The following is a 25,477-nucleotide window of genomic DNA, read 5'->3' as shown; positions in this document are numbered from 1 at the left end:
AGCTATTCTGATCATGCACAGAAGGGAGGGAGAGGAGGCATGCGCTGCAGTGAGGCAGAGTGGGGTTTGCCCCCAGCTTCCAGACCCGCCTGTGAACTCTCAGCACCCACTTCCTCGGTGGCACGATAAGGCAGAGTAGTCCTGCCTTCCCCATAGCTTTGTCATAGGGAGTAAATGAAGTGCCTGTCAGACAAGCACTTAGCTGAAGGCATACATGTTAGGTGTTATTATGTCTGCCTTTTTTTTTTTTTTTAACGAGAAACTCTTTGCACTGTTTCTTCACCCATCTTGCTGAAATCTTCTGAGATAGAACACAAAGAGATCCCTAAAAGAATGCTCAGAGTCAGATGTTTCACTCTCCATGGCCTTCCCACACAGAGGGGGCATCTGTTACATTGCCCTTGCTGAGTCTTCTTTTGCAAACATCCTCACCCCAGAGAGTCAACTGGGCCTTGATCCCCATCTCCAGCTTACCGGAGTGGGCCCAATCAGATCATTCCATTCGTGTGGCAGCAGGAAAGGGGAAGGAAGGAAAGAGCAAAGGGGTCTCTTCTCCCTCAACACCTTCTAAAGAACCTTCTGGGAATCCTCCCTTCCCCTCATCCCTGCCCCATAACTGTTTGCATCTCATTGGCCAGAATGTGGTCATGTGGTCGCACCTGGCAAGGGAGACTGAGAAATGTAGTCTTTTAGTGGAGTGTTGAATCTAGGTGTTGATACTGGCCAATAAGGGGAAATCAAAGAGGCACCTGCAGCTTTACCACTCTCCCTACGAGTTTACCTGCCACACAGACAGCCAGAGTGGTGGCCAAGGTTGGGGAGGATGGCAGGTGTCATTAGTCTGAGAAGTCAGCAGAGGGTGGATGTCAAAACCTCCTTGGCTTGGTTTTTGAGACCTTCCATGATCTGGCCCTCACCTGCCTTTTGGCCTCCTTGCCCTCTGCTCCCCCTCAGGGGCACACAGGGTGACTGCGGTGTATGGGATCACACTTTCCCGTGTGGCCAGGGTTGGGAGTTTAAAATGATTAGAGAATCAAGAGCTGGACTTCAAGGTTGATATTCCTGGAATCAAGGTTGATTTCGTCTTCCAGCCCTCCTTGGAGACTGGAAATCAGCATGGCCTGGGGGGAAAGCTCTCTGGAGCAGGTCACTTGGCCTGGATTCTTCCTTCTGCTTGGTATGACCTCAGGCACCCTCACAGCAGAGGGATGAATGGTGGCCTCTCCAGTTCTTTCCATCCTTCTGGGATTCTAATGGAATTGCCTCTCCCTGTCCTGGTTCCAAGTTTCTGTTGTCCCTAAGCTTCTTACCATTGTCTTCACCTCCCGCTTATAAATGTTTAAAAATATTCACTTGACGCACAGTGGGATTATAGACTCTCTCATTTCCGAAATGAAAAGCAGCTCATGCATTATTCAAGAAAAATATTGTATTATTGAACAAAGGATGCATGCGTTCATCCCTTATTATGCATTCCAGTCTTTGCTATCTTATTAGTAGATGTGTTCTGTGAGCATTTCACTGATGGGGTTTGTAAACAAAGGCAGAGATCAAATGCTAGTGTGTTTCGATAGCAAGATTAAGAGATGATTGTGAAGCCGTCTGTTGGCATGCCTCGGAGGTCATCTGGTCTACCCAGTGCCTGGGCTCCTCCCTATTCTTACCCACTGGAAGTTCACCCTTGGCTTAAAATCTTCCAGTGATGGGAAGCTTACCGCTCTGATTTCCTCTTTGTGGAGTTTGGCAGGATGTTTCTCTCACATGGGCTGAAATCTCTCTTCCTGTGGCCCCTACTTAGTTTCCACACCAGACAGTTCTGTTCCCATTTCTCCATGACAGGTCTTATGTGAAGACGGCGATTGCCGTCACCCACCCAGGTTCTTTGAAAGACTAAATACTCCCTGAGTCTTCAGCAACTGCCCATTGCACAAAACGAGAGCCACCTGGACCTACCAGATATTCAAAGAGCATCTTCTTTATGTTCCAGGCACTTTGATAAACGTGTTTATAGCTTCTAGCAGGGATCAAAATTCACTCCACATCTCTCCAGCCCTGTCTCCCAGTGCTCTCCCCTCACCCTCATTCTTCAGCCTCCCTGGCTTTCTAGTCCTCCAGCACACCGAGCTCCTCCTTGCTCAGCGCCTTTGAACATGCCCTCTTCACTGCCTGGGAGGCATTCCCAAGGTCTTCATATCCGCTGCCCACTTCTCACCATGCAGCTGTCAACTGAAAGGACACCTACTCCGAGAAGCTTCCTTGGACTTCTGTCTAAACCAGAATCTCTGTCCTATTTCTACCCCAGCACTCTCCACCCTATTACCCTGTTTTATTTTTCTGCAGCACCTTGCATTAAATCCGTCTATTCAGCAAATCTTTACTGAACACCTACTATGTGCCTCCGATTGCTAGGAAGCTGAGCTACATTGAAAAATGTAACAATGATTCTTGCCTTCACAGAGCTTACGTTATCTCAGGAGAGACAGAAAATACACAGCAAACACGGATGAATGATCATTTCGTCGTTTCAGAGATGTGATTTCCGCAAGGACAATTTTAATACATGAAATAATCTTTTTTTATTTGTTTATATATTTATTGTTTGTCTCTCCTCCCTAGAAAGTAAGATCTGTGAGGGTAGACTTTGTCTTATTTCTGTCTGAACCCAGTATCTGGCACATTGTAGGCACTCAGTGGATTTTTGTGGCATGACTGTCGAATGCCTATCTGACAAGATAAGAGGCCACGGCAGAGATTTTTGTCCAAGATATAACATAAAATCCATGCCATTGTTATCTGTACCCTCCATTTCTCCATGTGAGTTTTGTGGTTTTTTAGGTCTTGCCTCTCTCCTTCCTTTCCCATCTTTCCCATAGAACTGCAAGAAGAAAGGATTTATATCCACGTGCAGCTAGCACATCCCATGATATGGCTTGACAGAGCAAAGGCTAGCATTCCCATTTTGCAGATGAAGAAACTGAGGCTCAGGCCATGCAGGTTTAGGGGCAGAGTGTGGACTTGAACCAGGGTCCTTTCCGCCAACAGGAAGACCAGCGGGAAGCCCACCCCCTTTGGCGTTCCCGCGCCATCCCCAGGCCAGAGCTTCTGTGAGTGGCACAGGCGATGGATGGGTTGTCCGTGAGGACTCTCAGGAGAGTGGACTCCTCACCCCCTCCTCCAAGTCGAGCACGGAGGTGGCATTTTCCCGAGAGCGAATGTGCTGCTTCACAGCTCCCTCTGAACCAGTGCAGTCAGGGGCAAATACAGCTCTGCCTGATGGAGCCTCTTAAACAGATCCAAATAAGTAAGCAGGAAGCTTTGAATAATTGGCTTTTGCTTCTCAAAGCCAATTGTTATCAAAATGAATCCTTCCTTCTGCCTCTTTCATTACATTTAACTAAATTGTCTCTGGGTCTCGGCAAAAAGGTTAACTCTTTTACTTCCAGATGTTTTCAAGACGACACTCCCTTCCCTTTCTACAGAATTTTAGGATTCACACGGTCCTTTCCTACAAACGACAAATGTGATTTCAGTCCAGGCAATACACACCGTCCTGTGATGTGGGAAGGCACTTTAAAGGCCGGGCATCCATGGATGGATGCATACGTTTTTCAACAACAGAAAGCTTCTTTCCAATGGACATAAAAATAAAGGGAATTTACTGATATAGAACAGAAATGTCCAAAGGAAGTACCAATTTTGGGTGCAGTGTGATTATTACTATGCCTTCATTTCTCTGTGATTTGTTTTTTTTTTTTTAGTTATTTTGCAAGTCAGATTCACTCTCAAGCTGGTTTCTTTCATGGCTGCGATATGGATACAACAAGCAACGCTTCACGCTTTCTCATGCGCATCCTCAGGGCAGAAAGAGGAATGTGTTTCCACATTCCACGCAAGAGGCTGGAGATTCGGCTCCCTTGCACCTGCGTGGGTCACATGCCCGCCCCGAACTGGGGACCGGGGACCGTGGCTGGGGACTGACCGATACTGGTCGGCTTCAGCCAGTCAGAGCTTACCCACCCCCCCCCCCCCACCCCGGCTTCAGGGCGCGAAGTCGGTTTTGCCCAAAGCATATTGATGCTGTCAGAGGGAGGGGAGAGGCTACAGGTGACGGACAGGAAGCTGACAACGTTTGTGCTGCAGGTCCACATTAGGGTAGGAAGAACTGAGGAGTGAGTGGTTTCTTTAAGGGCATTTTGGTTACTCGGTAGTGGAGCGGAGACTGGAAGCTAGAGTCTCATCTTTGAATTCAGAGGTCAGTCCAAACACCAAATCCTCCTTCGTCCTTCGGCAGTGCTGACTTTGTGGTCTTCCTCTTGTTCAGAGGCTGGACAGTAGCAGCGGAGTAGGACGTTAGGCATGCGGGACGGCTTCCTTCATGGCTTGCGGATACCAGAAACCCCACGTAATTACCTTCTTTTGGGCTGTAACATTGCTCATTTAGGCATCAGCCGATACTCACTGGGCTGGGAACACTGGCTGGCCTGGACCATCTGGAAACCTGTCTTTTAATCAAGCATCTTTTAGTTGCAAATAAGAGGAACTGATTCAAGCCAGGCTGAGAAAAAAAAAAGGAGGGGCTTTACTCTAAGTGTGGGATTCTCCATCTCATCCCCTGTCTTCCCATAACATACGATTACGACATAATCGTGGACGCCGAAAAGTTTAGTAACAGTACACGCATAGCTGTGGACAATCGATTGACCGTCAAGGCTCTTGCATCCTGTTCGGTAGCTCACGTTGGTCTTTCAGGGTGATACTCTGTTCCTGTTGTTACATCTGGGTTTAGGCAACTTCAGCTAAAACCTAACTCCATTTGCATATACTCCAGCTAGCTCGTTTAGGCTTAATTAGATGCATGTGCTCAAGAACAGGGGGGAGCCTGAAGAGTTTCTCAGGAAATGAAGGTGAGGACGAATCGGAAATCTGGATGGCCAAGTCCATTCACCTCCTTATCTGGCTCAGATGCTCTGTCGCTGAGGCCTCATCGGTGTGCCACTTTGTCCCAAGCTTGCGTTCTGCTTCTGGTCCCATGGGTCCAAGCCAGAGACTGCTCCCGGCTGCCAGGAGACTTGCTGGTTTTGTAAAGTTCCTTCCACTCACTCTCCTGCAATAGCTGGGAGAATGGAGAATTTCTTGGCTGTTCAAATATTCAAACAGTACAAGTCAGGGTGAGCTGTCTTCTCCATGTCCTTATGAAGACGCCGGATGGCCCTTTTTGGAGATGGTATGAGAGTGGCCTTCTTGTATATGCGGATTAAATAATTGTGAATGATCCCTTCCCATTCATGGACTTCATAATTTCCTCCTCCTCCCCGAAAGATCCCAATGCTGAGATGACCCTATGAGGAAGCAGGTGCCTTCTCCCAAGGATGAATTAATTCCTCCTTTGCTTCCCCCATGAATTCTCTAGAGTTTCTTTTCTCCACTTGCACAGCCTCAGCATTAGTTAAGAGCTTGCTGGAAATGTAAACTCTCAAACCTCATCCCAGACCTTGAAGCAGAGTCTGTATTTTAGTAATATTTTGTAGGTCGCTCACATGTGCATTGAACTTCGAGATGCGCTGCTGTAGAAAATGTCTCTATTACGTGCAGTCTTTCATTGCACTTGTTGTATTGCTTACCTGTGTCCAGGAGGTCATGTTTTACCTGCAACAGTGATGTCTATTCACAAGGGTATCCCCATCTCCTATGGAGGAGCTGGTATCTAGGGGATATTCAGTAGCTATTGGATGGATGGATGGATGGGTAAAGCACGTTTCACTGCCTGTCTGGGAGGTCACCTGCCCTAGTGGAAGAAGGAAACAGACAGATGGGATAGCTCTGGGGGTGTGTTCTACCCTGCCTCCCAGAGTCCCTTTTGGGATGGAGCCCCAGTTGCCCACAGTGGTGACCTACTCACAGCACACCCTGTATCGGTTCCTTTCCCTTCCCTGACTTATTTCCCTCTGGTGCTTCTTGGGATCTCCTTACAAATGCATGGCGTTCAAACCCTTACCTTAGGATCTTCTCAGAAACCAAATCAAAGACAGCATCCACTGCAGCCAACCTCTTCTCATCATCTGACATTATGGTAAGCACCTGTGTGCATGATCTCATTTAATCTTTGCAGCAGCCCTGGGAGGTAGGGACCACTAGTTCTCCATAATACGAAGAAAATGTAGCTGGGGCAGGCAGAGTGATGTGCTACAGCTCCCCAGCTGGTGATGGGTCGAGCCAAGGTTTGGACCTGTTGATGTTTGGTTTCACACTTCATGGTCTTTACAGACTCACCTCCCAAGACTTCGTGTTTTATCACCTGAGATCACGAATGTGAAGATGCTTGGTGAATGTTACCAGCTCAACTGTCATTATCGTGTTTCTAGGGTAAGCAGACTTTGTCAAAATCTTTCTTTCCAAGCGATTAGGACAAGTCAGCCAGGGCTTGAGTTACAAGGGGGTGTGATAAGGATACTTTGGAGGGTCCTCATGTTAGGATTCCGAGGGACCACAGGAAAATGGGGAAGTGCTAAGTCTAGGGACAGGGGAGATCTTGTTGGTAGAATAGGATGAGGCTGGATAATTCAAGGAGAAGATGTGGGAAAGCTGGAATGATCTGGATCCCTCTGTGGACACAGTCTGTGTATGGTGCTTGGGTGTTGAGGCACAGCTAAGGACCATGGTAGACAAGAGTGGAAGTAGGAAGCAGGATTTTGTGTCGTTCAGGGCAGTCAGAGTTGGGTGCCTGGTATAAGTAAATTCTCCATGGCAGAGTGGCAAACAGCTTTTCTCTCACATGTCAGCCCCCGGGCACTGAGAGTGGCTTCCTGGAGCTCTGTGCAGAGGGCAGTTCTGAGGCTGCTTCTCACCTCAGAGTGAAAGAAAGGCACGATTGATTAGTGATGTCTGCCAGGGGCACAGGCGTGGAGTGTCGGTGCACGTGCCACATGGAGGGACAGACTGGATTCCAGCGTGAGTCAGAAGTATTCCTCCGGTTAGGACTGAAGCAACATTTACATTTCAAGTAGGCTTCCACTTTTGAAAGGGACGGTTTCCCCTTGAAGAGAGTTTATCTTTAATTTGAACATATGTGGCTAAACTCAGGCAATATGCAGAATCAGAGCTTGATTGTAATTCCCGAGGACAAGGAAGAGGAAAATCAGTGCATAATTTACTGAGTAGGACTCATACAGAAGAGGAACCTGTACGCATTGACGCATTGAGTGCCTGCCTTCCTCCCTCCCCTCCCCTCCCCTCCCCTTCCCTTCCCATACCTTCTTTCCTCCTCATGGTGCCTTCTGTTGGGTGGGCTTTGGTGATGCTGAGTCTTATCATAACCTTTTCTGAGTCTGTGATCTGCCCCTCCAGAAACTCTGGCTTCTTTGTCTTGCCTAAGCAGCAGGGACAAGTCCTGACTGTTGGAATTTTACTTTCTTAACTTGCTGCCTTTAGGGGAGGGAGGCAAAGTTCCCCTGCACAGGTCACGGCGTATGGTGCATCTGCCTGTGAGGAATGCTGCACAGGAACTATAAATAATGCAGGCACTTGTGCCCTTGAGTTTGGAGTGCATGTAGAATCTGCTGCATCATGTAACTTACTAAAGCTCCGTGCAGACCTGCATGGTGGTGGAGGTGGGGGTTGGCCAGGCTCACACGTAGTTTAACCCGGGACTGGTGTCCTTGACCTCACAGTGCCCTTGGGAACCAAGGTGAAGTCCCACGCAATGGTCTTGTCATGAATTCACGTTGGGACAATTTCATATTTAGTTAATAATTGTCAGGGTAGATGGTTTCACAGTGTACTCCACACTGAGGCTCTGGAATAGGAAGTGGCTTTTCTAAAATGAGCCTTGCACTCAGCACTTTCCTGGGGGAGAGGGGAGATACTGCTCTTCCGGTGCAAAAGGATCGTTCGGAAGTGCAGTTGGACGGAGTATTTTGCCACAGAAGAAGGATGGGAAGCGGATTTCTTTGGTTGGCAGTAGGTGCGTGGTACTTAACTTAAGCAGGGAAGATTGAGGCTGAGGCTGGGATCGGTGGGCTGAAATGCCAAGACTGATACAAAATGTCTGCCATGAGCAGAGCTGGGGAAGAACCAGGAGATGCCCGTATGTGCCAGCCCTTCTCCAAGAGGAAGTTGTCTCGAAAAACAGGGCACGTGGAACAGACACCAACTCTTCTGGAAGTGAAAAAGAATTGGACGAGGTCCATGCGGACCACCCGTCACTGGAGGGACAGTTTGGATTTAGACATTGGCAGTCTCCAGGAAGAGCTAGCCTCTCCATCCTCCACTGTTTCCTAAGAGCATGAGCCAAAAGTATTGTTTAAGACCTAATGCAAATGAGGTTTTCAGGCAGAGGAGAGACAGGAGAGAGGAAAGCCAATACCTCCTTTTGGCACTGGGCACTGACTAGCAGAACCGTGAAGGAGATGGCTTTGTGGAACCACCTCAAAAATAGCGTGTCATTTTCCTGGAATTTCCATGTCTTCTAAAGCAGCGCAGTGAAGAGAGTTCGCTCAGCTTTCACGCGGATGCAAATCCTGACTCCATCATCTGTTGCCTGAGTAACCTTGGACAGGTCCCGTGAACTTTTGGAGTCCGATTTTCTTTGTGTGTAAATTAAGACTAAGACCACAAGACCCGTTTAACTGATAAGATTTGGCCAAAAGTAGAATGTGACTACCTTCCACGTAGAATCGACAGGTGTGGACGCAACTAGGACGGTGTCCGGGCAGATTCACAAAGGGACGGACCGCCCTGATTTTGCCTCCTCTTTTGCTCCTACCCTTGAGGTCCTGGATCCCCTCTTAGAGGTCACGCCTTCCAGAATGTCTCCAGAAGAGACGAAAAGAGCTTCCGATCTTGGGGGATTTGGTCATTTTATCAAGAGACTCTGCAGGAAACAGCAGTGTGGAGGTTTAAGCTTGTCTCGCGGGCGATGATTCAGCCTGGCTGTCTGGGTCAGCGCCTCCCCTTCTTTGTGAATGTCCTGCGTGTGGAGTTTTGCCCCTTGCTTTTCTGTAGCGGGGAGAGGGAGACCAGGACCGCTTCCCACCCAGGTCTCTATGAAGCCCCAGAGTGAGGATCGCTGCCAGATGCTTTCCTGCCGTCTGGTTCTTTCTGGAGCCAAGTTCTGCCTCTCCTTTTTGAGGTTCTGGAATCACGCAACCCTTACAGCCCCAGGGAGAACGAGGTTTCTGTTAGAGCCAAAAAAGGCCCCAGACAGGAAGGACCTGGGGAGATGGCAGGGCGGTCCTTACCCAAGTAGCTCTACTGGCAGAAGGAAAGTCTGTGCAGAGGTCTGGGCCCATGACCTTCTCTGCCTCAAGGTGAGCCAGAAATCTCTAGCAGCCAGTGCATGGGTAAGTCAAGGTTTCCTAGCTTGTGTTCTGACAACCCTCCATGCCGGTTAAATATAGTTGTGCTCCTGTGACAGGAATCCATGCCAATCGTAGATTTTCCTTCTCCTACTTCACTTAAGACCAACCACCATCCCTCCATCCTTGGCCCTAGCTGTGTAGACACTAGGTCTGTCAGGGTCCTAGGTCTACCAGGGTCTTTCCTCACTCTGAAATTTAAGCCGCAGTACTTCTGTTTTTGTTTTTGTTTCTTCCCTCCTAGCCTGGTTATTGAGACAGGATCAAGGCTGGCATCCTGCTCTTGCCTCCTGCTTCTCCTCTTGCAAGCCGAGAGGCCCGGCTGTCTGTGTCCAGAGTCAGGCACCTGCTGGGCTTCGGGGTTGGGTTTATTCCCATGTCTCGCCCACGGAAGAGAAAGGCCCTGGTCGCCGGGCCTCTTTGAGAGCACTGAGACGTGGAGCCCGGGAGGCATCTCCCCACGGGCAATCAAGGCAGAAGCTAAAGCCGATTTTTCTGTTTTCTGGCAGCAGCCGTTGCTTGCCTTCTCCCTCTGGGGAAATTAGCTTGCTGGCTCAGAGCGAGGGAAAATAAACAAGTCCAACCTGAAATATGCATTAGGGTTTGGCTATTTTTGGAGGTTTCCAAGATTGAAAATGGCTGACGGCTGACCAGTTCCCATCTGTCCCGAATTAAGTTTCAGCAGCTTTGCAGGGAGTGTGCGGGCGCCCATCAGAACCTTGAGCTGAGATTGGCAGTGACCTGTGGATCTGGTCGAAAGAACCGCGGCCCTAACTGGCTCATTTCTCTTAGTGACCAGCTCCGAGAGGAGGCGGACGAGGGATCTGGGTCAGGATGGGTCCATGGTTTTGAAATCAAGGGAGAGCAGGGGCTGGTTGCGTTTCCCCCGACTGATGGACTTGGAGCTTCGGACACGTTTTGGTCCTTCTGCATCAGGAGGAGGGGGAGGTCCCATTCATCTACCACCAGATTGTGAGTGTACCAGACACAGGGATTACCTCTGCTATGGACTGAATGTCTGTTCCCCCCGGCCCCCCCCCAAACTCACATGAGCCCTAATGTGACAGTTTGGGGAGGTGTGCCTTTGAGGGGTGATTAGGTCATGAGGGTGGAGCCCCCTGGTGGGGAGGAGAACTAACGCTTTCTTTTCCCCCCTCTGTGTGAGGACACGGTGAGAAGATGGCCATCTGCAGACCAGGAAGAGCCAGCCCCTCACCAGACACCAGATGTGCCAGCACCTTGACCTTGGACTTCAGCCTCCAGAACCGTGAGAAATCAGTATTTGTTGTTTCAGCCCCCAGTCTGCGTTGTTTTGTTACCACAGCCCAAGCTGACCAAGGCAGCATCTCTCTTATCCACAGCCCTCAGTAAAAATGCCTGGTGCGTAGTAGGTGCTCAGTAAGTGTGTGTTCAGTAAGTGGGGGTGAGGTCGGGGAGAGCAAATACTGAACATTGCTGTGGCCTTGCCTCTGCGCTTTATACGCTGTCTCACTCACAGACCCATTTTGCAGATTCGGAAATAGAGATGAGAACACATTTTATCCGTGTCCGCCCTTTGCCCTCGTCACTGACTATGCCTGTCCCCACCTTGGTACCTGTCGCTCTCTGCATGAGGGCTCTCTCTCAGCCCAGTGTAGGGCAGCCCGCAGCATCATGGAGTTGAAGCCCCAGGAGCAATGATTCCTGGGAGACTGGAGGATGAACACCCCTTCAGATGGGGCAGTTCAGGGGCACCGTCTATACCGTTTTGCAGAGCCACCTGCTGGCTACCAGAGAGGTGCCCACAGTGATGGGCACCATGGGCATCCGTGGGCCCTGTCTTGGCTCCTTTCCTTCCCACACCCTTCCTCGGGCTCCTGGGCTCACCTCCTGAGTGCACTAGTTGCTTTGAGTGTCTGGTCTTTCTTGCTCCTGGGGGTGCCAGCCCGAGATTCTGGGGGTCCCGTGGGCCGGCCTGGGGCAGGGAACTGAGAGACCGGGAGGCCTGTCTCACTCCCCACCCTCTGTCTGGGTGGGGACCGGGTGTGCTTCTCACTCCCCACCCTCTGTCCTTTCTCCCATCCCTCCCCGTGGGGGAGCTGAGCAGCAGACGGAGTGCTGCTCACACACACAGACGGCCCTCAGGTGCCCCTTTCAACTCACCAGGGGCTGGCACGCTCACCGGGGGACCAGTGCACTTGTCGGGGGCTGGCACACTTACCAGGTTGTTGACACACTCGCCAGGGAGCTTACACACTCACAGGGGGGGCAGTGCACTCCTGGAGGGGCTGACACACTTGCTGGGAAGCTGACACGCTCAGGAGGCTGACAGGCTCACTGAGGAGGAGAGCAGCGGAGACAGAAGTGACGTTGAGTGTGAATTGAGAGACGAGGGTCCAAGCCGCGGTCTGCCTCCCAGAGTCGTGTGGGTCCCGCAAGCTCCCTGTGCTCCCCGGGCCTCCCTTAGAAGGAGGTGACGCAACACCGTCACTGGGTGACGCCCAGGTGTCCTCTGACGGACGACTGGATAAACACAGTGTGGTAGATCTGTACTTGGAATACTCAGCCATGAAGGAACCTGGTACTGACACGTGCTATGATGTGCGTGAACCTTGAGAACACGATGCTGTGGGAGGACCCCAGACATGAAAGGTCGCAGATTGTGTGATGCCGATTCAGTGAAATTTCCGGAGCAGCTAAATCCATGCAGACAGAAAGTAGGTTAGTGATTTCCAGGAACTTGGGCAAAAGGGATTTGGGGGTGCCTGCCTAATGGGTCTGGGCTTTCCTTCTGAGGTGCCAAAAGTCTCTTAGAATCAGATAGAGGTGTTGGCTGCACGATATTGTGGACATACTAAATGCCACTGAATCGCTCACGTTAAAATGGTTCACGGTTAATTTGACATAGGTGGATTCCATAGGTGGATGGAAGGGTGTGTGACTGGGTAACCTAGTGGCTAGGGAACCTAGTTCCCTGGCTGCACATCTGGGCCACCTGGGAGCTTTCAGGATACTGATGTCGAGCCCCATGCCAGAGACTCTGATTCCATGGGTCATTTTTAAAAGCTCTCCCCAAGATCCTAACCTGCGGCAAGGTTCAGAATCACTGATCAGCGTCTGAGGTTCCTGCCATCTCTGTGTTTAGTGTGAATTTGAGTCAGTATACCCCCTCTCTCATACTATTTTATTTATTTTTTTTTTTTCTCGTACTATTTTAAATCTTTGCAAAGTTGTGGAGTAAAAGCCTTAGGAGTTGTTGTCATTGTAAAGGTGTTAGAGGCACATGCTTGTAGGAGAGGCAACTTTTGGGGTGGGGGTTGTGCAGGGGGAGAGGAGTTGCTGGAGCCTGGAACCACCCCTCCCCCAGCCCTGTGCATCCAGCCTCTTTCAGTCACAGGAAAGTGTCCCTCCCAGCAGCAACTCACCCTTGGCAGACTTAATATGTCAGATCACACATACAGTGTCAACCCTTTAAAGATATTCAGGCTGAAGTGGATCCAGTTTCATTCACACATTTACACGGAGGACCTACTGTGTGCCAGGCATTGTGCTTGGTGATGGAGAGGAGGAGGGGAGAGCGATTGAGAGGAATCACAGCTCCATTCAGGAGCTCCCTTTTGAGTTGTGCAAGATGGAAACGTCGTACAATAAAACAGTAACGTTCCTGATACTGTGATCCATTGGTTAACCTGGACTGATGATCTACTGCACGCCAGGCCCTTTACTCAGACCACCTCATTACCCGATGGCTAAGTCACCGGCTCCAAGCGGTGGTTAATTTTGTGCATCGACCTGACGAGCTAAGGGATGCCTAAATAGCTGGTAAAACAGGACTTCGGGGTGTGTCTGTGAGGGTGTTTCTGGAAGAGATGAGCGTTGGAATCAGTAGACTAAAGAAGATGGCCTTTACCTTTGTGGGCAGGTGTCGCCCAATCTGTTGAGGGCCGACGTAGAACAAAAAGGCTGAGGAAGGGTAGGCTTGCTGTCTCTGCTGGAGCTCAGAGGGCCATCTTCTCCTGCCCTCACATGTCAGCAAGCCTGGTTCTCAGGACTTTGGACGTGGACTGGGGTTTGTACCATCAGCTGCCTGGTTTCTCAGGCTTCAGGTTTGGGCTGGGCTATACTTGTCGCTACCCTGGGCCTCCAGCTTGGAGATTGCAGATCGTGGGACTTCTTAGCCTCCTTAATTGCATGAGCCAATTCCTTATAATAACCCCTCCCTGCCTCTATCTGTCTTATTGGTTCTGTTTCTCCAGAGAAATCTAGCAAACCAGGTTCCATGGCTGGGAAGTAGTAGAATCTTAGCTCCTGACCACCACGTTTTCCCGCTTGGGTTTCACGGCTGACTCGGACCTTGCTGCTTAGAGACATAAGTGGCGCTAGGAGCACGGGGGTGTGGGCAGTTTGTTTCACATGAGGGAGACCTTCCTCCGTGTCCTGCCCACCGTGTAATCACTTGACGCTTTGCTGCCTGACATAGTGGCCTCGGGCAGGTGGGAGGCAAGGCTTTGTGATTTTAAAAGCCTTGTAGGGTGGACAGAGGGGAGGCTTGCTGGAGTCACACTGCCTGAGTTTGAGTCTTGCATTGTGACCTTGGACAAACACCTCTGAGCCTGCCAGTTTCTTCACCTGTAAATGGAAATAAGGAGAGGACCCCCTCTCACATCATCACGGTGAAAATTAGAAGAGAGAATTCATGTAGGAGCTTGGCAGATTATAAACCTTCAAATGTCAGTTACCATTTGGAAGCTAAAAATGCCTTCACATTACGGTCTGAATGAGTTCTAGCTTTGAAAATAGCTCCAAATTCCATTTATGTTGAGAACCACATTCTGTTCCCATGCCTGTGTGTGTGATGGCCCCTGGGAGTTGGGTGGTCATTAAGTGCCGTGTGGAACGAAGTCCTGTCCGTTCTGAAGGCCATTGCAGGAGGCTGGGTGACCCAAAGAAACTCCCTTCTGCTCTATGCCAGGAGATTTGGGGACTTGGAGGTCAAAAGCATGCAATGCTTCTACAAATCTAATAGAAATTCTTTTCCGCCTCTTGAACGCAATGAAATTAGCCGGTGCTGATGTATTTCAGGAAATTCCTAGAATTCTCGGGTTATAGGAGAATATATTTGGACCGTTCTAACAATGCTTGAGTATTTTTTATGATAGTCCACTAAAATAGTCATCCCTGTTTAAATGGCCCAGAGATGGCAATTGTACTATGTTTTAAGTTAAAAAAAAAAGATTAGGTAATACGTGTGCGTGGCATAAAATTTAAAAGGGTACGTGGCCTGGCAATGCAGCCTCCCTGTTCAGAGTGAGCTGTCGATACTGGTTCCTTGTTTGTCCTTCCAGAGACAGCCCATATATTTATGCTCTATTCCTCTCCCACCGTCCCCTGCATCAATGGTGGCTTACTACAGTCACCGTTCTGTTCCCTATCTCCCCTTCCCTCTCCTCTCCTGGTCAATTTTAACAATAGGCGTCTTGGGGACTGTTCTATACTGTTAGAAAAGCAGCATTCCATTTTAAGGATGTCTCATAATCTATCTTCCCAAGAATTTATTTATAGTTTTTAGGTTATCCTCACTATTTCCCTATTGTAAGCAATATTGCAAATAGCCTTTGTATTTCACACAAGTTCAAGTGTGATTGTAGGATAACTTTTCCCCAGCAGAATTTCCGGGTCACATAGTACATGTGTTTTTTAATTTTAAAAGTTTGTGCCACTGTTAGTGGGGATGTAAATCGGTGCAGCCACCATGGAAAACAGTGTGGAGGTTCCTCAAAAAATTAAAAATAAAACTACCATATGATCCAGCAATTTAAAGGAATGAAATCACTATCTTGGAGGGATACCTGCACCCCTATGTTCATGGCAGCATTATTCGCAATAGTTAAGACATGGAGACAACCTGAGTGTCCATCAGCGGATGAGTGGATAAAGAAAAGGACACACACACACAGAGTGGGGTCTCATTCAGCCCTAAAAAGAAGGGATTCCTGCCATTTGTGAGAACAGGGATGGATCTTGGGGGTATTATGTCAAGTGAAATAAGTCAGACGAAGGTAAATACTGTATGATCCCACTTATATGGGGAATCTCAAAAAAAAGCCAAATTACAGAAACAGAGAGTAAAATGGTGGTTGCCAGGGGGTGGGGGAAGTGGGGAGATGATGGTGCAAACTGCAGGTTACAAGATGAACAAGTTTTGGGGGTCCAGTGCACAGCATGGTGACTGTGGAGGACAGTATGGTATTACGTACTTGAAAGTTGCTAAAGGGGCGCCTGGGTGGCGCAGTCGGTTGAGCGTCCGACTTCAGCCAGGTCACGATCTCGCAGTCCGTGAGTTCGAGCCCCGCGTCGGGCTCTGGGCCGATGGCTCGGAGCCTGGAGCCTGTTTCCGATTCTGTGTCTCCCTCTCTCTCTGCCCCTCCCCCGTTCATGCTCTGTCTCTCTCTGTCCCAAAAATAAATAAAAAACGTTGAAAAAAAAATTAAAAAAAAAAAAAAAAAAAAAAAAAAAAAAAAAAGGAAAGTTGCTAAGATCTGAATGTTCACACACACACACACACACACACACACACACACACACACACGTGTAGTTAGATGATGGATGTGTTAGCTAACCTTTCTGTGGTGATCACTTCACAATATATATGTATATCAAATAAGAAAAGTTTAAGCCAAATTTCTCTTCATAGCGGCTTATCAATTACCATGTGTTTTGAGCTTCTAATGGGCCAAAGTCAAAATGGCTGAAAACACAATGTCATTCATGTTGGGGGGAAATAGCAGCAATGGGGATCTCTCTCCCCACAACCTCAGTGACATTGTGTTTTCAGCCATTATGATTTTGGCCCATTAGAAGTTCAAAACTCGCGATTACAGTTTTAATTTACATAGATCTTGTAATTCTTATGGATGAGCATATTTTCAGATGTTTGAGAGCTCTTCGTATTTTATTTTTTCTAACAATTTTTTTAAACATTTATTTCTGAGAGACAGAGCACAACACCAGGAGGGGCAGAGAGAGAGGGAGACACAGAATCCGAAGCAGGCTCCAGGCTCTGAGCTGTCAGCACAGAGCCCAACACGGGGCTCGAACCCACAAACCGCGAGATCATGACCTGAGCCGAAGTCTGTCACTTAACCGACTGAGCCAGCCAGGCTCCCCTATTTGTATTTTGTTTTTAAATGAAGGACATTTGGTCCATTTTCCTATTGAGCTGTTGGCATTTTTTGAATTGATTTACAGGATTTCTTTCTATTTAGGAAATGACCTTTTCTTCTGGTTTGCATGAATATTTCCCCCAGTTTTGTCGTGTCTTTTTAAGCTTGGTGGTTTTTAAAGGTAGAAATTGCTTATTTATTTGTTCAGATGTACCTTTCTTTTGTATATGGATTCTGAATTTTAGTAGTCCTTAATGTGTTCTCTTCAAGATTTTACATATAAAAAAACTTGCGTGTTTTCTTCTAGTATTTTAATGGTTCCGTTACCTAATGTTTAAATCTTGGCTCCCTCTGGAATTTGTTTTTGGTGCAAGGTGTAAAGTGAGGATCTGCCTTTCTGTCTTTCCAGATGCTTTCCCAGTCGTTAACCACTTACGGAATAATCTTTCTTTCTCCCACTGATGTGAGTGCGACCACTATTATGTATCAACATCACGCATCTATTTTGGGCCTGTTTCTGGATTTTTTCATCTGAAATTCTCCACCCTCTGTCTTTGGAGTTCTCCAGTCTTTTTGTCCCAAGTCCTCCACAATGTGAGAAAGGAAGTTTCTGTGTATTTTCGCCTGGATTCTGCTTTTGCAGTGGCTTCTATCTGGGACTAAACTCATGCTTGAGATGGTGGCTGGCTAGAAAGGAGGTGTATGGATCAGGAAATCCCTCCCCTCCATTAGCGCAACCATATTCTCTCAGAATTCAGAGGTTCCAGATTGCTGCGTTGGAAAGACAGAATGAAAAATGGGTTGACCTCCTCTCTTGTGGAGAACCAGCTAATGATAATAATGACATCGATGATTATAAACTACCATCCGGTGGTGCCAGGCAAGCTAAATATGTTATTCCATTGATTTCCTCCCGCGTCCGGTAGGTTTGCATTTTTATCTGCACGTTACAGAAGAGGGAAGGCCAGGGGTGGGGGTGTCGAAAAGAATACGAAATAGAGGTGGGATTTGGCCCCAGGTATAACTGATTCCAAATATAGGATCTTCTCCTGTGTGTAATGCAGGATCTCGGGCACGATATGGCCAATGAAACCACACTTTGTTTACCTTTCCTTCCTTCATTAATTCATTCCAGGATCACTTTGGAGCACTTGGTCACTATTAACAGAAGTCAGAAAATCAGGGCAGGCAGATGGCATAAATGAATGAGGTTACCCAGATGGGACAATAGGGGGCAGTGAGGACTGTGGCAAACAAGAGAGCATATACATGTCACGCCTCATATTGGCTCCTGTCCCTCGGCCCAGACCATTGTTACTATGGAGGAACATAAGCCTAGTGTCACCTAATCTTCTGATTCTTACAAGGAACCAGAAATCTAGTTTTTATGTGAAAGGTGTTAATTTTTAGATGTCAGCGAACTGTAAAAACAATCAATGTATGCTCTTTAAAACTTAATACTTAATTCTAAAAGTTTCCCTGTAGATAGTGCATTAAACAAACATTTATTCAATCAAACATGACTCAGCGATGGAAGGGAACAAATTATGGAGACACGCAGAAAACATGAATGATTCTTGGAAACAAAGTGCTGAGCAGAAGGCAGGCACATGGAAGGGCATGTGGAATGTATCCACTTTCTTGAAATTCTAGAACTAGCAAAATTCAGCAGTGATGAGGGTTAGGATTGACTGGGAAGGGAGAGAGGACCCTTGCGGGGTGGCCGTGATATTCCATATCTTCATACGGATTTGGGTTATGCCGATCCATGATTTTGCCAAAACCTAGTGAACGTGTGCCTGGAATGTGTCCATTACACTGTGTGTCAGTTGTCCACCAAAACTCTAGAAACAAGTATTGAACTCTACTTAATGATAATCGTGCCCAGTATTTAGGAGGAAGTGTACTGATGTCTGCAACTTACTTTGAAATGAACTAAGAATGGGACAGATTAATGGATGGAAGGGTAGATAAGGAGTCCATCAAATTTAGCAAAATGTAATGAATCAGTGTTGCATTTGAAAATTTCCATCACGGGGCACCTGGATGGCTTAGTCGGTTGAGCATCCAACTTCAGCCCAGGTCATGACCTCCCAGTTCCTGGGTTCGAGCCCCACGTCGGGCTCTGTGCTGACAGCTCAGAGCTTGGAGGCTGCTTCAGATTCCGTGTCTCCCTTCCCCACTCACACTGTGTCTCTGTCTCTCTCTCTCTCAAAAATAAATAAACATTAAAAAACACCCAGTTACACAGTGCAAATTTCCATCATAAATTGGTGGGGAAAATGAGCAAAACAGACAGACAGCGTCGTGTGTAGGATAAGGCACATACACACCTACTTTGATCACCTCTGGCTTTTGCACTGTACCCTTATGCTTCCCCACCAACCCGTGGCATCATGTCATCTGAGCAAGTTGATTACCAGGGGGTTGTTCCTGCAGCCACGCTCTTTGTTCTTCCATCCACCTTGCAGCAGGCTTGATGGATCGGGCACGGCTCACTGAGTGAAGGCAGGAGAAAATCCATCACCTGATGACATCATTCACATTTCTCCGCCATGACCTGTCCGAGACAGAAGCGAGCCTGGCCACCTTCTCATTAATCAACAGGAAAGAAGAAAACCATTTTGGCAACACGGCTTCTTAGCTCCCTTCTGCTAATCCATCTTGCCTCATTGGCATTCTTTCTCCACGTGGCGTTTGAATTAAGAGGGGACAAAGATTATCCCAGAGCAGTCCCTTCACAGGGTTTAGGAGAGTGTTTGCAGGCCGTGTTGTGGTTCCGTGCACTGGTTGAGCAGGTGCAGCTTGTGGAGCAAGTGGCTGTGCCCATGTTGAAATCCCACTGTGTGTCCTTGGCCACGGTCGGCATCGTAGAAACTATGACCAAGGAGTCTCAGAGTCTTGGAGACACCATCAGAATTGTGGGGAGAAGGGAACAGGGGAGGGTGGTTTCTCTATATACTTTCTCTTAGAAGTGGCACCGTTTCAGGAATTTTATTTTATTTATTTATAATTTTTTTAAATGTTTATTTATTTTTGAGAGAGGGAGAGAGGCAAAGAGGGAGGGAAAGGCAGAATCCTAAGCAGGCTCTCAGTTGTTCAGCACAGAGCCCAACGCGGGGCTCGAGCCCACAAACCGTGATCATGAGCTGAGCCAAAGTCGGACGCTTAACCTCCTGAGCCACTCAGGCACCCCGATTTCAAGCATTTTAAAAGGCAATTTGTCATCCTAACAATTGTCAGGACTATGGTGCCTGCAGATTAGAAGAAGCCAGGGTCAGTCTTGTAAACGTGTGATGCATCAAAGGTCAAACCTGTGGGCGTTTGGATTGTAGTCAAAAGAGAGCGCCTTTTTATGGGCTTTCCCCCTAAACGAGTTGAATTTTTCACTGGAATATTTGCTCCTTCTCCCTGAAGGAGATTAATGCTTCCCTCTCTCAATGGTGTCATGCTTTTGACTTGCTTTGGCCAGTGAAACATGAGCTGAAGTGACCTGAGTCACGTCCTAAAAGAAGATTTGGGAGCCGTGTTCCTTTTTCCCCCATTGCCAAAGTCAAGCCCCAGATTATGGCTGCTCCAGCAGCCTAGGTCCTAGGGAGAAGACCTGGACCACAGCTCTGGCTGGCCCTGATGGACCTGCGACTTGAGTGAGAGACAAATATTTGTTACTGTCAAGTCACTGAGCTTTTGGGGTCATTTGTTCCTGCAGTGTACCTAGCCTGTCCTAACTGATTGACTCTGAACCAGCAAAGGGGGCTTCTGCCCAAGTCCCATGGATGTGGTCCTCATGACATTAAGAGTTCTCTATAAAACTTCTGTGTAGTTTTTTGCTTTTTTAAAAAGAAAGTTAAGTTCTTTTTTTTTTAATGTGCATTTTTGAGAGAGAGAGGAGAGAGGAGAGATTGGGAGACACAGAATCCAAAGCAGGCTCCAGGCTCTGAGCTGTCAGCATAGAGCCCGACTTGGGGCTTGAACTCATGACCTGTGAGATCATGACCTGAGCTGAAATCAGGCACTTAATGGACTGAGCCACCCAGGTGCCCCAGTCTAGTTTTGAAATAATGAAAACTGCGCAGTATAAAGCACCTTGGATAAAGATAAAGATAAGACAGTTTGGGTGTAATGACGTGTTGGGAGGGTGGTTGCTAAGCAAAGAGCCCAAGTGGGTTGGTGAGGATGCAGTGGTTGTCAGAGACGAGGGAGCAGGTGGAGGCCCGGACCTGCTCTTCTCTAGCTGTGTGGCTTTGGCCCATACCCTTGGCCTCTCCAGTCCTCTGTACCTACTAGGTGGGGTTGATGTGGACGAGGTCATACGGAAGAACTAGGTCAATTGCGAGGCTTACCATTGGGGTTCTTGTTGCTTTTTTCTCCTCTTCTTCCTCCCTCCCCCCTCCTCCTCCTCCTCCTCCTCCTCCTCCTCTTACTGGCCTGAATAGCGTGGAGGAAGGGTGGGAGATGGTAAGTGGAGCATGAACAAGACAGGGTATGCCTGCAGACTGAGAGGGCTCCAGCCGCCCCACGAAGGGCCTCGTGTTCTGAGTTCCTGGCAGACGCCTCTGAACGGCGACTTGGCCATTCACTAGCTGTTGTAACCTTTTAGGCGGCACGGGCTGAAGGAAAGCTGGGTGAAGACAGGTCTCTTCTCAGTTTTATTTTAAATGCATAAAATAAAAGAATTAGAATTACATGGGGAACCAATGTTATCGCTGTCAAGACATTTGAAAATGCCAATTTGGGGGGCACCTGGGTGGCTCAGTTGGTTAAGCTTCCGACTTCAGTTCAGGTCATAATCTCCCGGTTTGTGAGTTCGAGCCCCACACTGGGTGAGCTCGAGCCCCGCTCCGGCCTCTGCACTCTCTCTCCCTCTCTCTCTGCCCTTGGCTCACTTGTGTTCTCTCTCTCTCTCTCAAAAACAAACAAACAAACAAACAAACTCCAGTTTGTGATAGAATGAATACACACAGTTCCTTGACTGCTGCATTAAATGACTAGATGTATTGGCAGATCTAGTAACTGCCAATATTTCCGAGTTGTGCTGAGCACAAATAAGATTTTACAGTGTCTGCAACTATTGTGATGTGACGGGTAAATATCTGTGGTTTTCCTTGGTGGCAAAGTCATGATAAAGTAAGTACTGCTATGCCTGGTTGTTTACATTCATTTGAAGGAAATGAAAACTTCCAGGTAGAGGTCATTGAAAATCTTTTTCTAATTCAAGTTCCCTTTTAAGTTCGTGAAGTCCCAGACTTATCCCCAGGACACCTTGAGGGTCTGTGGACCCCAGGTTAAGGACCCCTGCACCAGCTGCATTTTCTCAAGGCATTCACAGCCTTTCTCTGAGCTTCACAGGCCTTCTGTGCGAGATAGTGTTCTCTGTTCTTGGTGGTTTTTTTTTTTTTTTTTAACTTTTTCAATGTTTATTTATTTTTGAGAGAGAGCGAGAGAGCACAAGTGGGGGAGGGGCAGAGAGAGAAACACACATATGGAATCTGAAGCAGGCTCCAGGCTCTGAGCTGTCAGCACAGAGCCCGACGCAGGGCTTGAACCCATGAACCTCGAGATCATGACCTGAGTCAAAGTTGGACGCTTAAGTGACTGAGCCATCCAGGCACCCCTTGGTGTTCTTTTTAAGTGTGGAATTTGTTTATCCTAAGGTGAGCAGCCCTTGTGGGGTCTTGATTCCCTGGATAATGGGTTTCAGGGGATAGTACCAAGGTAAGAAATGAGGACAACCAGCCGCTTCTCCTCTCTCCCCAAGTCCCATGAAAGGACACAAGCAAGGGAGAGAGAGGAAAAAGTGAGAACTTAATATAAAGCAACAGACCGAAAAACAAGAAAGGGTGACGTCTACAAACCAGAATTATTTGTTTTTAAGTTTATTTATTTTGAGAGAGAGAGCGAGCGAGCACGTTTGCAGTGGAGGGTCAAAGAGTAAGGGAGAGAGAGAATCCCAAGCAGGCTTTATGCTGGCAGCGCAGAGCCCCGTGCGAATTCTCAATAGTTGTAGACACTGTAAAATATTAGTTGTGCTTAGCACCACCCTGAAATGTTGGTAGATATTAGATCTCCCAACGGATCTAGTCATTTAATGCTAAGGTAGTGTGTCTGTTCATTCTTTCACAAGGAGTTGGGTGCTCAACCAAGCGACTGAACCTCCTCAAACCAGAGTTCTTCAAGAATTCCTGATAGATCAAAACCAGACCACATATTTGTGGAAGACCAACCATTGGAAATCACAGCCTAGAACATATTTAAAAGAATATCTGTCATTAGGGAGCACTTACTTTGTGCCAAGCTTTGTACTTACATTGTCTATTTTAACCCTCATAATCATCCTGTGATACAGCTTCTGGTACTGTCCCCAATTTATGGATGAATAAACTGAACCTCAGTGGGTTCAAGTCCTTTGCCCCAAATCACACAACCAGGCAGCTTCAAAGTCTATAATGTTGTCTCCTGCACTCTCCTGGTAGTTAATTGCTTCATTAATTCTTATGCAGGAAGAAGCTTTCTTTTTTTTTTTTTTCCTTTCGTCTTTTTTTTTTTTTTTTTTTTTTTTTTAAGTCCTGCTGGAATCTGGAGGCTCAAGAACTGGGATGAAGACTGTTCTGGCACCACTCCTGGGTTGGGAAAAGCTTAAGCTGCTCCATTCCATTTTAAGGGCAACGTGGTCCTCATTAACCCTCTCCAGGTCAGCAATGCAGGCAGGAGCCGTCTGCCTCTTAGGGGGCCGCCAGGGGAACCCACGCTAATCCATTTGGGCATATCTGCACTTGAACACAATTACCTCACTGTTTCTCTTCATCTCTCCTCTGAATACCATTTGCCCTAAAAATACTCTTTGACATTATGCACAAACATTGGAGAGACACTTACTTGGCCCTGACCTTTGTACGGTTCCTGCTAAAACAGATTCAGTGACACACAAATGGGGCTGAATTATTTATAGGCCTGAGGGGAAATCAAAGTTGCTTTTATTCCTATTGAAAATGTGGTAGAAGGCCAAAGAGTGCCAAATTAACTTTGGCTCCTCCCAGAGGGTGTCCAGCTAAACTCAAGGATGCTTATTAAGGTTAGGGGTGTGCTCCACAAATGGGTCTTTGGAAAGCCCCATCCACCTGGGCTGTTTTTCCTTTTAAATGCCCCGTTGGGGGACAGAGGTCTTGCACCCTTCTTGACAGGAAGCTACCAGGATGAGAGTGGAGGTTTAAGGAGTGTCTGGGAGCTCAAAACACCCATGAGGTTGGCCATTTATGAGCGTATTGAGTAAGTCAGGTGACACTGATTGAGCACCTACTGGAGGCTAGGCACTGGAGACGGAGAGAGAAATTCATTAGCTCATTTGTGTAATGACTCAACAAATACTTATATGTGTCTTCCCTTGAGAGGTACTGTTTCCAGCACTTGGGAAGTGTTTAACAAGACTGACAAGGTCTGCACTTGTGAGCAAAACACTGTTCCTGTCCTCAGGGCACTCAGCATAATGAATGCCTCCTCCTTTTCCTCACTATCTTCATCATCACCATCATCACCTCTGTCATCATCCCCACCATCATCACATTCATCTTCATCTTCATCGTCATCATCATCATCATCATTTATTGAATACTTACTACTTGTCTGACACTATCCTAAGTTCTTTACATCTATCAATTCAACTAATCTCCATAAGCACTCAGTGACATAGGAATTATTAATGTCATCCCCTTTTCATAGTTAGGTGCGTGAGGGCAGGGCCTGAGGAGCACACTTTTTCCCTCTCTCTGTTCCTCCTTGATGCATTCAGTCCCAAGCGTGATGCCCCAAAGCATCTCAACCTCAGCCTTAGATGTCAGTCCCCTCAGCCTTCAGGAATGCCAGGTGTCACATGAAGATTATGATTTTCTACATGAGCTGTACATGAAAAGCTTTAATGAGGACACAGAAGGCACTCAGTTCATTGTTTTCAATTGTTTGTTTCTCTTATATGTGTAGGGTGGGGCAGAAATTTGCTCTGATGTCAAACTCTTGGGGGCTCTGTCCATTTGGGACCTGTAAACACAGCTGGACCCTGGCATCACCTGGGTCCAATGTGTGCATTTGAGGTGAGCAGCCTGGATTATCATTCTGGGCTCATTCCCTCTGACACCAAGTTTGGGCTTTATCCCTTTCGGCTGTTTGGTGAATACAGATCAGAATGGTGGGAGTTTCCTTCTGGGGAAGTGCACTGCCTTTCCAACCATTTGAATGTCCCAACCAGAGCTTCATGGGGAGAGAAGAGGGCCAACCTTGAGCTTTAGAGAAGTTTGTACGCACTATTTTAAGCATCAGTTTATAACAGATATGGCGTGGGGACTGAAGTGGCCCTCCATTTCATGGGAAAGGAGCAGCATGAAGGTCTTGTGTCTCTTCTCCCTAAAGAGGAAGAGCACCCATGTTGTTTGTGTGGGTGTGGGGTACCTGTTGGGAGGAAATGCCATCAAGGCATCTTTCCGGGGACCCAGAGGTAAGGAGGTAGGCAGAAGGGATTCATCCAGGCCGGAGCTCCTTTGAGGCTGGGGTGGGGACAGTCATGCCCACTTTGCACCACTGTTTTGAGCATAAGTACCAGGAAGTGGGATCTTCCTGGGAGAAGGTGTTTTGTGTGTGTTGGGGGTGGGGTGGTGGTGGACAGGAAGGTTACATTGGTGCTCTGGCTCCATTGGATCCAGGGTGTGAAAAATCTCCACCCAGAACAATGGATAAAGACACACAAGAAATAGGATTCTAGAAGCATTGCTGCTGTGTCTCTTATGGTTACTTCTCATCTGCTTTTCCCAAAAGATTGGCAACAAAACCCTTAATGCTTTTTGGAATAGGGGCATCCTAGCGACATTACAGCCAGGTTCCAGTGGGAAGCAGAAGGAATAGTGTGTGTGTGTGTGTGTGTGTGTGTGTGTGTGTGTGTGTTTGTGTTGGGTGGTGGTGGTGGCAATGCTCAAATAACATCAAGATAACAGACAC

The 25,477-nt window shown here is 47.7% G+C and overlaps 1 long non-coding RNA gene across 1 annotated transcript in view; it reads left to right on the top strand.

Annotated features, from left to right (window-relative positions):
• The window catches only part of LOC132689057 (uncharacterized), a 185,171-nt gene that overhangs the window by 10,129 nt on the left and 149,565 nt on the right, over positions 1–25,477 (top strand). Inside the window, exon 2 of the long non-coding RNA XR_009614826.3 lies at positions 10,519–10,620. This is a non-coding gene — a long non-coding RNA (uncharacterized LOC132689057). The remainder of the gene's footprint in view (positions 1–10,518; positions 10,621–25,477) is intronic.

Source organism: Panthera onca, chromosome E3, assembly GCF_046562875.1.
Source record: "Panthera onca isolate mPanOnc1 chromosome E3, mPanOnc1 haplotype 2, whole genome shotgun sequence".
Taxonomy (NCBI): Eukaryota; Metazoa; Chordata; class Mammalia; order Carnivora; family Felidae; genus Panthera; species Panthera onca.
Note: the sequence above shows the minus strand (reverse complement) of the source record. Positions and strands in the feature narration are given on the sequence as shown.